Source organism: Triticum aestivum, chromosome 1D (genome assembly GCF_018294505.1).
Source record: "Triticum aestivum cultivar Chinese Spring chromosome 1D, IWGSC CS RefSeq v2.1, whole genome shotgun sequence".
Lineage (NCBI taxonomy): Eukaryota > Viridiplantae > Streptophyta > Magnoliopsida > Poales > Poaceae > Triticum > Triticum aestivum.
Window position 1 is genome coordinate 390,591,511 of NC_057796.1, and position 13,175 is coordinate 390,604,685.

Genomic DNA, 13,175 nt, shown 5'->3' on the forward strand with positions numbered 1-13,175 from the left:
ATAGAGTACCCGGAGTGCGCCGCTTGCTACTTCGAATCTCTAGGTTTCACGGATCATCAGCAAGGCAAGTAACACTTTGATCATACTTCTTTTACTACCCAGTTTTATTGCATTAGATCAACCCTCAAACATTGCATGATTAGGATCTAATTAAATTGTGGGTTCTGGGAAGTAGATGAGGTAGTACCTATTGCCCTGTTTATTATCAAACCCTTGGGAGTTACTTCTACGTTTGCTTATATCGTTATGCTATGCTAGTAGACGTGGATTGGGTTTGAGTGTTACCATGACAGATGTGATATTGTTAATTAATGGTTAAACTTAAGGTGGCAACTAAAACACACATCTGGGTGGATTGAGGTACCTGGGTATTCCAGGATTGCCTGTTTTTCTTTGGACCGCCACCCAGGCTCAAAGGGATCATGAGATTATTCATGCTAGAAACTTCCGTGTGCAGCCACAAGCTATTATGGGCTCTAGCATAGTTGAGTAGGTCATGTGAACTCTTACAGTGGTAGACTAGCAGATGTAGGGGATGTAGGTGGTACTGTCTACCCATTCGTAAGGTGCAAACACTTCTGAAAGACTGTGTCTCGGTAATCCGTTTCTCAAACACCATGTAGTGCGAGAAATCTAACGGAGGAGATCGAGTCTTGTGGGGAAAAGTGCACAAACCTCTGCAGAGTGTATAAACTAATCATGGTTAGCCGTGTCCCCGGTTATGGACACCTTGAGTATCTAGTATCTGGATTATCATGTGAATCTCATCATGTTACTTTAATTAATTTTGTTGGGTTTTGATGATGATACTTAATTGGGATTGAGAATGCTGTCAACCATTCTCAATGTTTAACAACCACCATGATAGTTAAATAAAATTTATTCCTTTGCAGTAGGGAAAAATTGGCTTTTCGCAAAACTGTAACCATAGAGCCTTCTACCAGCCATATATGCATGTAGTATAGCATTATTCTGTTCATTACTCTCTATGTGTTACATTGCCAGCATATTCCATGTGCTGACCCGTTTTCGGGCTGCAACGTTTCATGTTGCAGACTTTTCACACGACGAGTAAGGTGCCTTAGGTCGTGGTCTTATACTCAGTGATGCCGTTGGAGTTGATGGACTCACTTATCTTCCATGTCTTCCGCTGTTATCTTTTTAGATGGGCTTAAGCCATATTTGTCATACTTACTTCTCTCTTGAGATACTTGATGTAATAAGTGTGTGATTGCTACTCTGTTATAAATCCTCCAAGTACTGTGCGTGTCAGCATTACTGATCCAGGGATGGCACTGGTGCACGGTAGATCAGATTGTTTGAGGTCTGGTCGCTACACGGGGATTCAATCAATCCCGTATACAATTCCCTTTGTCTATCGGTATGTTACTTGCCCGAGATTCGATCGTCGGTATCCCAATACCTCGTTCAATCTCGTTACCAGCAAGTCTCTTTACTCGTTCCATAACGCATGATCCCGTGACTAACTCCTTAGTCACATTGAGCTCATTATGATGATGCATTACCAAGTGGGCCCAAAGATACCTCTCCGTCACACGGAGTGACAAATCCCACCTCGATTCGTGCCAACCCAACAGACACATTCGGAGATACCTGTAGTGCACCATTATAGCCACCCAGTTACGTTGTGACATTTGGTACACCCAAACCATTCCTACGGTATCCGGGAGTTGCACAATCTCATGGTCTAAGGAAACGATACTTGACATTAGAAAAGCCTTTAGCAAACGAACTACACGATCTTGTGCTATGCTTAGGATTGGGTCTTGTCCATCACATCATTCTCCTAATGATGTGATCTCGTTATCAATGACATCCAATGTCCACGGTCAGGAAACCATTACCATCTATTGATCAACGAGCTAGTCAACTAGAGGCTTACTAGGGACATGTTGTGGTCTATGTATTCACACATGTATTACAGTTTCCAGTTAATACAATTATAGCATGAACAATAGACAATTACCATGAACAAGGAAATACAATAATTACCATTTTATTATTGCCTCTAGGGCATATTTCCAACAGTCTCCCACTTGCACTAGAGTCAATAATCTAGTTCACATCACCATGTGATTAACACTCAAAGTTCACATCGCCATGTGACTAATACCCAAGAGTTTACTAGAGTCAATAATCTAGTTCACATCACCATGTGATTAACACTCAAAGTTCACATCGCCATGTGACTAATACCCAAGAGTTTACTAGAGTCAATAATCTAGTTCACATCACCATGTGATTAACACTCAATGAGTTCTAGGGTTTGATCATGTTATGCTTACGAGAGAGGTTTTAGTCAACGGGTCTGCAACATTCAGATCCGTGTGTGCTTTACAAATCTCTATGTCATCTTGTAGATGCAGCTACCACGTGCTACTTGGAGCTATTCCAAATAACTGCTCTACTATACGAATCCGGTTTACTACTCAGAGTCATCCGGATTAGTGTCAAAGTTTGCATCGACGAAACCCTTTACGACGAACTCCTTTTCCACCTCCATAATCGAGAAAATTCCTTAGTCCACTAGATACTAAGGATAAGTTCGACCGCTGTCATGTGATCCATTCCTGGATCACTATTGTACCCCTTGACTAACTCATGGCAAGGCACACTTCAGGTGCGGTACATAGCATAGCATACTGTAGAGCCTACGTCTAAAGCATAGGGGACGACCTTCGTCTTTTCTCTCTCTTCTACCGTGGTCAAGTCTTGAGTCTTACTTAATACTCACACCTTGTAACACAGCCAAGAACTCCTTCTTTGCTGATCTATTTTGAACTCCTTCAAAATCTTGTCATGGTATGTATTCATTTGAAAGTACTGTTAAGCGTTTTTTATCTATCCTTATAGATCTTGATGCTCAATGTTCAAGTAGCTTAATCCATGTTTTCCATTGAAAAACACTTTTCAAATAACCCTGTATGCTTTCCAGAAATTCTACATCATTTCTGATCAACAATATGTTAACAACATATACTCATCAAAATCTATAGTGCTCCCACTCACTTCGTTGGAAATACAAGTTTCTCATAAACTTTGTATAAACCCATAATCTTTGATCATCTCATCAAAGCGTACATTCCAACTTCGAGATGCTTACTCCAGTCCTTAGAAGGATTGCTGGAGCTTTGCATACTTGTTAGCATATTTCAGGATTGACAAAACCTTCTGGTTGTATCACATACAACCTTTCCTCAAGAAAATCATCGAGGAAACAATGTTTTGACATCCTATCTGCAAGATTTCATAAATAATGCAGTAACTGCTAATATAATTCCAACAGACTCTTAGCATCACTACGAGTGAGAAAGTCTCATCGCGACAAGTCGAGCTTTCTTAATGGTGACACTTACCATCATTGTCCGTCTTCCTTTTAAAATCCATCTGCACCCAACAGCCTTACGACCATCAAGTAGTTCTTCCAAAGTCTATACTTTGTTTTTATATATGGATCCTCTCTCGGATTTTATGGCCTCGAGCCATTCGTCGGAATCCGGGCCCACCATCGCTTCTGCATAGCTCCTAGGTTCATTGTTGTCTAGCAACATGACTTCCAAGACAGGATTATGTACCACTCTGAAGTAGTACGCATCCTTGTCGACCTACGAGGTTTGGTAGTGACTTGATCCAAAGTTTCATGATCACTATCATAAGCTTCCACTTCAATTGGTGTAGGTGCCACAAGAACAACTTCCTGTGCCCTGCTACACACTAGTTGAAGTGACGGTTCAATAACCTCATCAAGTCTCCACCATCCTCCCACTCAATTCTTTCGAGAGAAACTTTTCCTCGAGAAAGGACCCGTTTCTAGAAACAATCACTTTTGCTTCCAGATCTGAAATAGGAGGTATACCCAACTGTTTTGGGTATTCTATGAAGATGCATTTATCCGCTTTGGGTTCGAGCTTATCAGCCTGAAACTTTTTCACATAAGCGTCGCAGCTCCAAAATTTTAAGAAACGACAGCTTAGGTTTCTCTAAACCATAGTTCATACGGTGTCGTCTCAACGGAATTGTGTGGTGCCCTATTAAAGTGAATGCGGTTGTCTCTAATGCCTAACCCATAAACGGTAGTGGTAATTCGATAAGAGACATCATGGTATGCACCATATCCAATAGGGTGCAGTTATGATGTTCGGACACACCATCACACTCTGGTGTTCCAGGCAGTATTAGTTGTGAAACAATTTCCACAATGTGTTAATTGTGTGCCAAACTCGTAACTCAGATATCTCTATGATCATATCATAGACATTTTATCCTCTTGTCACGACGATCTTCAACTTCACTCTGAAATTACTTGAACCTTTCAATAATTCAGACTTGTGTTTCATCAAGTAAATATTCTTAGCGTCTACTTAAATCATCTGTGAAGTAAGAACATAACGATATCCACTGCGTGCCTCAGCACTCGTTGGACTGCACACATCAAATGTATTACTTCCAACAAGTTGCTCTCTTGTTCCATCTTACTGAAAACGAGGTCTTTCAGTCATCTTGCCCATGTGTTATGATTTCCATGTCTCAAGTGATTCAAAATCAAGTGAGTCCAAACGATCCATCTGTATGGAGTTTCTTCATGCATATCTACCAATAGACATGGTTCACATGTCTCAATCTTTTCAAAAACGAGTGAGTCCAAAGATCCATCAACATGGAGCTTCTTCATGCGTTTTATACCAATATGACTCAAATGGCAGTGCCACAAGTATGTGGTACTATCATTACTATCTTATATCTTTTGGCATGAACATGTGTATCACTACGATCGAGATTCAATAAACCATTCATTTTAGGTGCAAGACCATTGAAGGTATTACTCAAATAAACAGAGTAACCATTATTCTCCTTAAATGAATTACCGTATTGCGATAAGCATAATCCAATCATGTCTATGCTCAACGCAAACACCAAATAACAATTATTTAGGTTTAACACCAATCTCGATGGTAGAGGGAGCGTGCGATGTTTGATCACATCAACCTTGGAAACACTTCCAACACATATCGTCATCTCACCTTTAGCTAGTCTCCGTTTATTCCGTAGCCTTTTATTTTGAGTTACCAACACTTAGCAACCAAACCGGTATCTAATACCCTGGTGCTACTAGGAGTACTAGTAAAGTACACATTAATATAATGTATATCCAATATACTTCTGTCGACCTTGCCTGCCTTCTCATCTACCAAGTATCTAGGGTAGTTCTGCTTCAGTGACCGTTCCCCTCATTACAGAAGTACTTAGTCTCGGGTTTGGGTTCAACCTTGGGTTTCTTCACTAGAGCAGCAACTGATTTGCCGTTTCATGAAGTATCCCTTCTTTCCCTTGCCCTTCTTGAAACTAGTGGTTTTACTAACCATCAACAATTGATGCTCCTACTTGATTTCTACTTTCGCGGCGTCAAACATCATGAGTTGCTCAAGGATCATCATGTCTATCCCTGATATGTTATAGTTCATCACGAAGCTCTAATAGCTTGGTGGCAGTGACTATGGAGAACCATCACTATCTCGTCTGGAAGATTAACTCCCACTCGATTCAAGCGATTGTAGTACTCACACAATCTGAGCACATGCTCAACGATTGAGCTTTTCTCCCTTAGTTTGCAGGCTTAAGAAACTTGTCAGAGGTCTCATACCTCTTGACGTGGGCACTAGTCTGAAATCCCGATTTCAGTCTTTGGAACATCTCATATGTTCTGCGACGTTTCAAAAACGTCTTTGGTGCCACAATATTAAACCGTTAGCATTACGCACTGAACTATCACGTAGTCATCAAAACGTGTATGTCAGATGTTTCACAACATCTACAGACGACGCTCGAGGTTCAGCACACCGAGCGGTGCATTAAGGACACAAGCCTTCTGTGCAGCAATGAGGACAATCCTCAGTATACGGACCCAGTCCGCATAATTGCTACTGTCAACTTTCAACTAAATTTTCTCTAGGAACATATCTTAAACAGTAGAACTAAAGCGTAAGCTATGACATAATTTGCAAAGACCTTTTGACTATGTTGATGACAATTAAGTTCATCTGATTATTTAATGAACTCCCACTTAGATAGACATCCCTCTAGTCATCTAAGTGATACATGGTCCGAGTCAACTAGGCCGTGTCCGATCATCACGTGAGACGGACTAGTTATCATCAGTGAACATCTTCATGTTGATCGTATCTACTATACGACTCATGTTCGACCTTTCGGTCTCTTGTGTTCCGAGGCCATGTCTGTACCACTACTGGAATTAGCTTATTTGTCGTCTGCCAGTTCTTTGCCGTCCGCTAGCTGACGGCAAAGAAGGTCTTTGCCGTTCGCTTCAGGAAAACGGACGGCAACGAACTGGCTGATGGCAAAGAAGGTCTTTGCCATCAGCCAATTCTTTGCCGTCCGCTAGCGGACGGCAAAGAATCTTTGCCGTCAGCTGGCAGACGGCAAAGAGAGTGGTGGCCCCCGCTAACGAGCTGATCATAAAAAACTTAAAGGGCCCCCTTCTTTGTCGTCTGCCAGCAGACGGCAAAGAGAAAAAAAGCGGACGACAAAGGTGGGGCGGACGGCAAAGAGCTAACCTAACTAACGGCCGAGCCCCACCCCACCCCTCCATCTCTCTATTTCTGTCTCCTCCCCGACAACCACCGCCACCCGCCGCCGCCCCAGCACCCGCCGCCGCCCCCCTGCCCCACCACCCGCCCACCCGCCGCCCCCCCCCCCACCGCCCCCAGCACCCGCCGCCGCCCCTTGCCCCGCCAGCCGCCCACCCATCGCCCCTCGCTCCGTCGCCCCGACCACCCGCTGCCCCCCTTGCCCCACCACCCGCCTCCGCCCCTTGCCCCGTCGCCCCGCCACCCCGGCCCCGTCGCCCCGCCGCCCGAACCGCCCACAGCCGCGGTGCCCCGCCACCCCACCGCCCGAACAGCCCACCGCCGCGGCGCCCCGCCGCCCCCACCATCTGCCCAGCGCCCCGGCGCCACCGCCCCGAAGCCCTGCGGCCCCCGTCGCCACCGCCACCCTGCCGCTGCGAAGCCCTGGCCAACGCCATCTCCGGTGAGTTTTTTTTTCTATTTTTTCTTTTTTGCTATTTAATTGTTAGATTAGACTAGATATTTGTTAGTGTTAGATTTAGTGCTAGATTATATTAGATTAGACTAGTGCATGGGTTTTAGTTAATTAGTTATATAATTATAAGAAGTAGAAAAAAGATGAAAAAAGAAGAAGAAGAAGAAAAGTAGAATATGTAGAAGGGGGAAGAAGAAGAAAAAGAAGAAGAAGAAGAAGAAGAAGAGGAGGAGGAGAAGAAGAAGAAGAAGAAAAAGAGGAGAAGATGAGAAGAAGAGGAAAAAGGAAAATAAGGAAGAAATAAAAGAAGAAGAAGAAGAAGAAGAAGAAGAAGAAGAAGAAGAAGAAGAAGAAGAAGAAGAGAAGGAAAAAATAAAAAGAAGAAAGGAAAGAAGAAGAAGAAGAAGAAGAAGAAGAAGAAGAGAAGGAAAGAAGAACAAGGAGAGAAGGAAACACCCCGACCCCGCGACCCCCTGACCCCGACACCCCGACCCCGACACCCTGACCCCGACACCACACCCCGACACCCTGACCCCGACACCCCGACCCCGACACCACACCCCGACACCCTGACCCCGACACGACACCCCGACCCCGAAACAGCACCCCGACCCCGACACGGCACCCCGACACCGACACGACACCCCGACCCCCGACACCCAGACCCCGAAACAGCACCCTGACCCCGACACGGCACCCCGACCGCGACACGCCACCCCGACACCCCGGCAAGACACCCCGACCCCGACCCCCGACACCCTGACATCATATATTTTTCGATTTTGTTATGAGAAACATCATATATAGTTGTGTTGATCGGGTAGATTTAAACATCATATATATATTTTGATTTTGTTATGAAAAACATCATATATTATTATTCATGTCGGTATTTTTTTATGTTGTACTAATTTCGTTTACTCTTTGTCATGGTAGGTGTTGAAAGATGGTGGGCGCTGGTCGGGAGCGCTCCGAGGCCCCTTCTTCGTCGGCGCGTGGTGGGAGGTCTTCCATTCCACACGCACCTCTCCGCCGAGCGTTGCTGGACAGTATGGCGACACTGCCGGGCCCTTCTTTGTCGACAGCGGTGCCCAGCAGGGGACGAGGTAATGGAGGGAAGAAGAGAGGAACACGTGGTCGCGGGAGAGGAGGTAGGGTGACTGCTAGGGCGCCTTCCTCGCCGCCACCCCGGCTGTTTCACCCGAGCACGTGACTGCTAGGGTGGACTCGTCCGAGGAGGAGGCTACACGGACTCCGGTCCACGAGCCTTCGGCACACGTCTGGATGGGGTACCTGGCCGGATGAGCCTGAGGGCCGAGTGGCCATGCTGATGATGGCGGGGAGCCGACTGATATTGAGGAGGAGGGGGGCACCGTCTACTAGCGTGGTTGTACATGGCTCCCGTCCGTGCCGGCCACCCGCGAGCAGAGGTGGTTGATTTACCCTGATGGGGAGAGGTAAGTGCATTTAATCTTTTTGTACCTTCTGCATTCACTTTCTTCAAATATCTAATGCGTTGGCCTTGTCATGCTGTAGGGGTTGGGACCACCATCATAGTGTCCGCCGGCCCAACTCCGTCCTTGGAGTGCTTTGCCGGCAAAACTTCCCGGGGTTTGTCACGTTGCCTGGTGAGGGTCGGCTTCCAGAGCTTGGATTGAGCTGGGAGCACTACTTGGCTGCCCCGGCCCCGCCGGGTGAGATTATCGACGGTGTCTTGTGCGACACGAGGGCAGACGTGGTGATCAGAAAGTTCTGGGTAATTTCTCCTTTACACATTTAAAAATCTTCAACTAGCTAGTTATTAATTGTACTAATCAATATTGTCTCATTTGATTGCAGACATTCTACAGGTGTGAGGAGGGATACGAGGAGGAGGCGGCAAATGTTATCGAGAACGTCTGCAAGCGCCTACTACAGAACTTACGGCACGAGGCTCGGGTGCAAGCTGTTCGAGACTACTACGCCTTGCGTGGTATCAAGAAGCCCAAGCCGGCGTGCCGCGATAAGTTCCTAAGTATGGAGCAGTACATGAAGGTAATTCTTAAGGCCTTGTACTTACTTCCTTCATTTAGTAATTCATAGCCGTAGCGCTCAAGTTTCTATTTGGTAACTTAGGCGCCTCCGAGATGGTGTGCGGATCGGATGGATTGTTGGGAGGTGTTGGTCAATGAGTGGTGCTCAAAAGAAGGGCTAGCCGTCCACAACGCAGCCAAGGACAAACGTGCCCAAATGGAAGGTGTGCCACACCATCAAGGCAGCTCCAACTTATATCAGTTCGGGCGGAACTGGGTATGTGGTTTGCTTCATGATTCATGCAATTCATTCATCATGCTAGTTTGAGCCTTTAATTACTAATTTACTTTGTTTCTCTCTTTCAGGCACGCTACAATAAGGCGGATAAGGTGCCAGAGGTGTACGACCTGTATGCCATGGCCCACACTGCCTCTTTATAGAAAGTCAAGGCATTCTCTCCGTCTGACCTCGATGATGCAAACAACTTCACCAACATCTCCTCCCACGACAAGCTCGTGAAATATAGAGATGAGGGGAAGGCGAGGAAAGGGGAGGACTTTAACCCGAGCCAGGGTCCCATTGATCCAGAGCTGGTGATGATATCTGGTGGCGGGAGGTCCCATGGCTCCATAGCCATTGGAGATGGACTTATCCGTTGTCCTAGCACTCTCCCGGAGATCAAGGCGCGCCAGTCGAGCTCCGCTTCTGAGATAAGGCCTCGTCAATGGCCAGTCCAACTCGCCATCAAGGTTAGTTATACATACTCAGCTATCTTTCTCCATTACATTGTGTGTGCTTCCATCAATGATTACAAATGGTAACGAGGAGTGGTGTTGCAGGCTGCTATACAGAGTGAGAGAGAAAGAACGGAGAATCTTCTGGCAGAGGCGGCGAAGAGGCAGCGGGAGTTGGAGGAGAGGACGGAAAATATGTTGGAGGAGGAGAGGGCACTGAATGACATGCAGGCAAGGGCCATGTACGAGCTCCTTGTGGTAAGTTTCTTCTGCAGATTAGCCAAAACATTCATGTAGTGTTTGTCTCATTACTAACTAGTATGACTGAGTCGTCAAAACCAAATGTGCAGTCTGTGTGCGAGAAGATCGGTCAGACCGCTCCGCCGATGCCAGTGATTGCTCCTGGGACCACGATGAGTTTAATTTGAATGGACATTACTTGCTAGTCTTAACATTTGAGTGTCATCATGCTAACGAGACATTGGAAATGATCTTTGGTGCAACGTAACTCCAGACAAGCATCGCACAATCCTTCTCCAGCTACCGGCACGAGCCAGCCCGCTCCTACACCTCCATGATCATCGTAAGTTTCTCTAGTGTGTTGCTTAACAAATGCATAAAGACCTAGACTTAGCCTTATTTCCTCCAATATGCTTACCACAATGACCTAGACTTAGCATAATTAGCTTATTAGCTCATAAACAATCCATTTTACCCAAGTTAGCTCTAAAATGACCCATTTTACCTTAGTTAGCTCACAAATGATCAATTTTACCCAAGTTAGCTCTAAAATGACCCATTTTACCTAGACTAGCTCCAAAATGATCCATTTTACCTATGTTAGCTCTAAAATGACCCATTTTACCTAGGTTAGCTCCAAAATGACCCATCTTACCTAGGTTAGCTCCAAAATGATGCATTTTACCCAAGTTAGCTCTAAAATGACCCATTTTAGCTAGATTAGCTCATAAACGATCCATTTCACCTAGGTTAGCTCACAAACGATCAATTTCACCTAAATTAGCTCATAAATGTCATATATTCTCCTTCTTCTTCATTTTCTTCTTCTTCTCCAAAATGACATAAGTTAGCTATAAGTTAGCTCTAATATGCTTAGTTCACTCAAAGATGGCATAATTAGCTAGGTTGGCTCCATTTTACCTAAGTTGGATCTAATACGCTAAGTTATCTCTAATATGCTTAGTTTCCTATAGGTTAACTCCAAAATTACTTATGTTAGCACAAAATGACCAAGTTTACATAATAAGCTTAATTATAGTCTTCTTCTTCTTGTTCTTCTTCTTCTTCTTCTAGTATTCTTCTAGTCTTCTTCTAGTCTTCTTCTAGTATTCTTCTAGTCTTCTTCTTCTTCTTCATTTTCTTCTAGGTTAGCTCCATTTTACTTAAGTATGCTTACTTCTTATAGTCTTCTTCTTCTTCATTTTCTTCTTCTTTTTCTAACATCTTGTTTATCATTTTGCATATTTGATTTAATTCACGGAAGCTTGCATGGATGGAGTGCTTCTTTTCCATTTGTGCCTTTATAGATGGAGTGCTTGTTTGGATGAACTATGTTTCTTTTGTATCGATGAACTATGCATGTATGGTAGGACGACACTATCGTAATATGTATGGTTGGATGCATGTATGTGGAACTTGCTATGTATGGTTGATGGAACTATGCATGTATGATGAAATTATATGTGTTGGATATCTCATATGTTTGCTATGAACTTGCCATGTGAAACATATATATGTATCATCTATTTGTTGTGAAAATGGTTGGGTATAAGAAAAAACAGAAAAAAAAAGAGGCAATGCAGGCTCTTTGCCGTCTGCCACCGACGGCAACGGGCTCTTTGCCGTCTGCCGCGGACGGCAAAGAAGCCACGTAGCAACCACCTGTGCTTCCTGGCAGCTCACCCATTTGGTCAGTTTGCCTACTGTGGCAGACGGCAAAGGCTTGATGCTCCTTGCCGTCAGCGGCGGACGGCAAAGGCTGCCGTTAGACCCTAACGGACTAACAGCGAATTTATTGCCGTCGGCTTTCTTTGCCGTCCGCCGCTGATGGCAAAGGCCCCTTTGCCATCCACTTCAGAAAGCAGACAACAAAGAAGCTCTTTACCATAGCCTACTTTGCCGGAGCCTTTTGCCGTTCGCGGCAGACGACAAAGGCCTTTGCCGTCCGCCATCCTTGCCTTTGCCATCTGCCGTGGTAGACGGCAAAGTAGCTGATTCCTGTAGTGTACATGCTAGGCTCGTCAAGTCAACCTAAGTGTTTCGCATGTGTAAATCTGGCTTACACCCGTTGTATGTGAACGTTAGAATCTATCACACCCGATCATCACGTGGTGCTTCGAAACAACGAACCTTCGCAACGGTGCACAGTTAGGGGGAACACATCTCTTGAAATTTTAGTGAGGGATCATCTTATTTATGCTACCGTCGTTCTAAGCAAATAAGATCTAAACATGACAAACATCACATGCAAATCATAAAGTGACATGATATGGCCAATATCATCTTGCGCCTTTTGATCTCCATCTACGAGGCGTGGCATGATCACCTTCGTCACCGGCATGACACCATGATCTCCATCATCATGATCTCCATCATCGTGTCTTCATGAAGTTGTCTCGCCAACTATTACTTCTACTACTATGGCTAACGGTTAGCAATAAAGTAAAGTAATTACATGGCGTTTTTCATTGACACGCAGGTCATACAATAAATTAAGACAACTCCTATGGCTCCTGCCGGTTGTCATGCTCATCGACATGCAAGTCGTGATTCCTATTACAAGAACATGACCAATCTCATACATCACATATATATAATTCATCACATCCTTTTGGCCATATCACATCACATAGCATACCCTGCAAAAACAAGCTAGACATCCTCTAATTGTTGTTGCATGTTTTACGTGGCTTCTATGGGTTTCTAGCAAGAATGTTTCTTACCTACGCAAAAGCCACAACGATGATATGCCAATTGCTATTTACCCTTCATAAGGACCCTCTTCATCGAATCCGATCAGACTAAAGTGGGAGAGACAGACACCCGCTAGCCACCTTATGCATCAAGTGCATGTCAGTCGGTGGAACCTGTCTCACGTAAGAGTACGTCTAAGGTCGGTCCGGGCCGCTTCATCCCACAATGCCGCCGAATCAAGATAAGACTAGTAACGGTAAGCAAATTGAACAAATCATCGCCCACAACTACTTTGTGTTCTACTCTTGCATAGAATCTACGCATAAACCTAGCTCATGATGCCACTGTTGGGTAACGTAGCAATAATTCAAAATTTTCCTACGTGTCACCAAGATCAATCTAGGAGATGCTAGC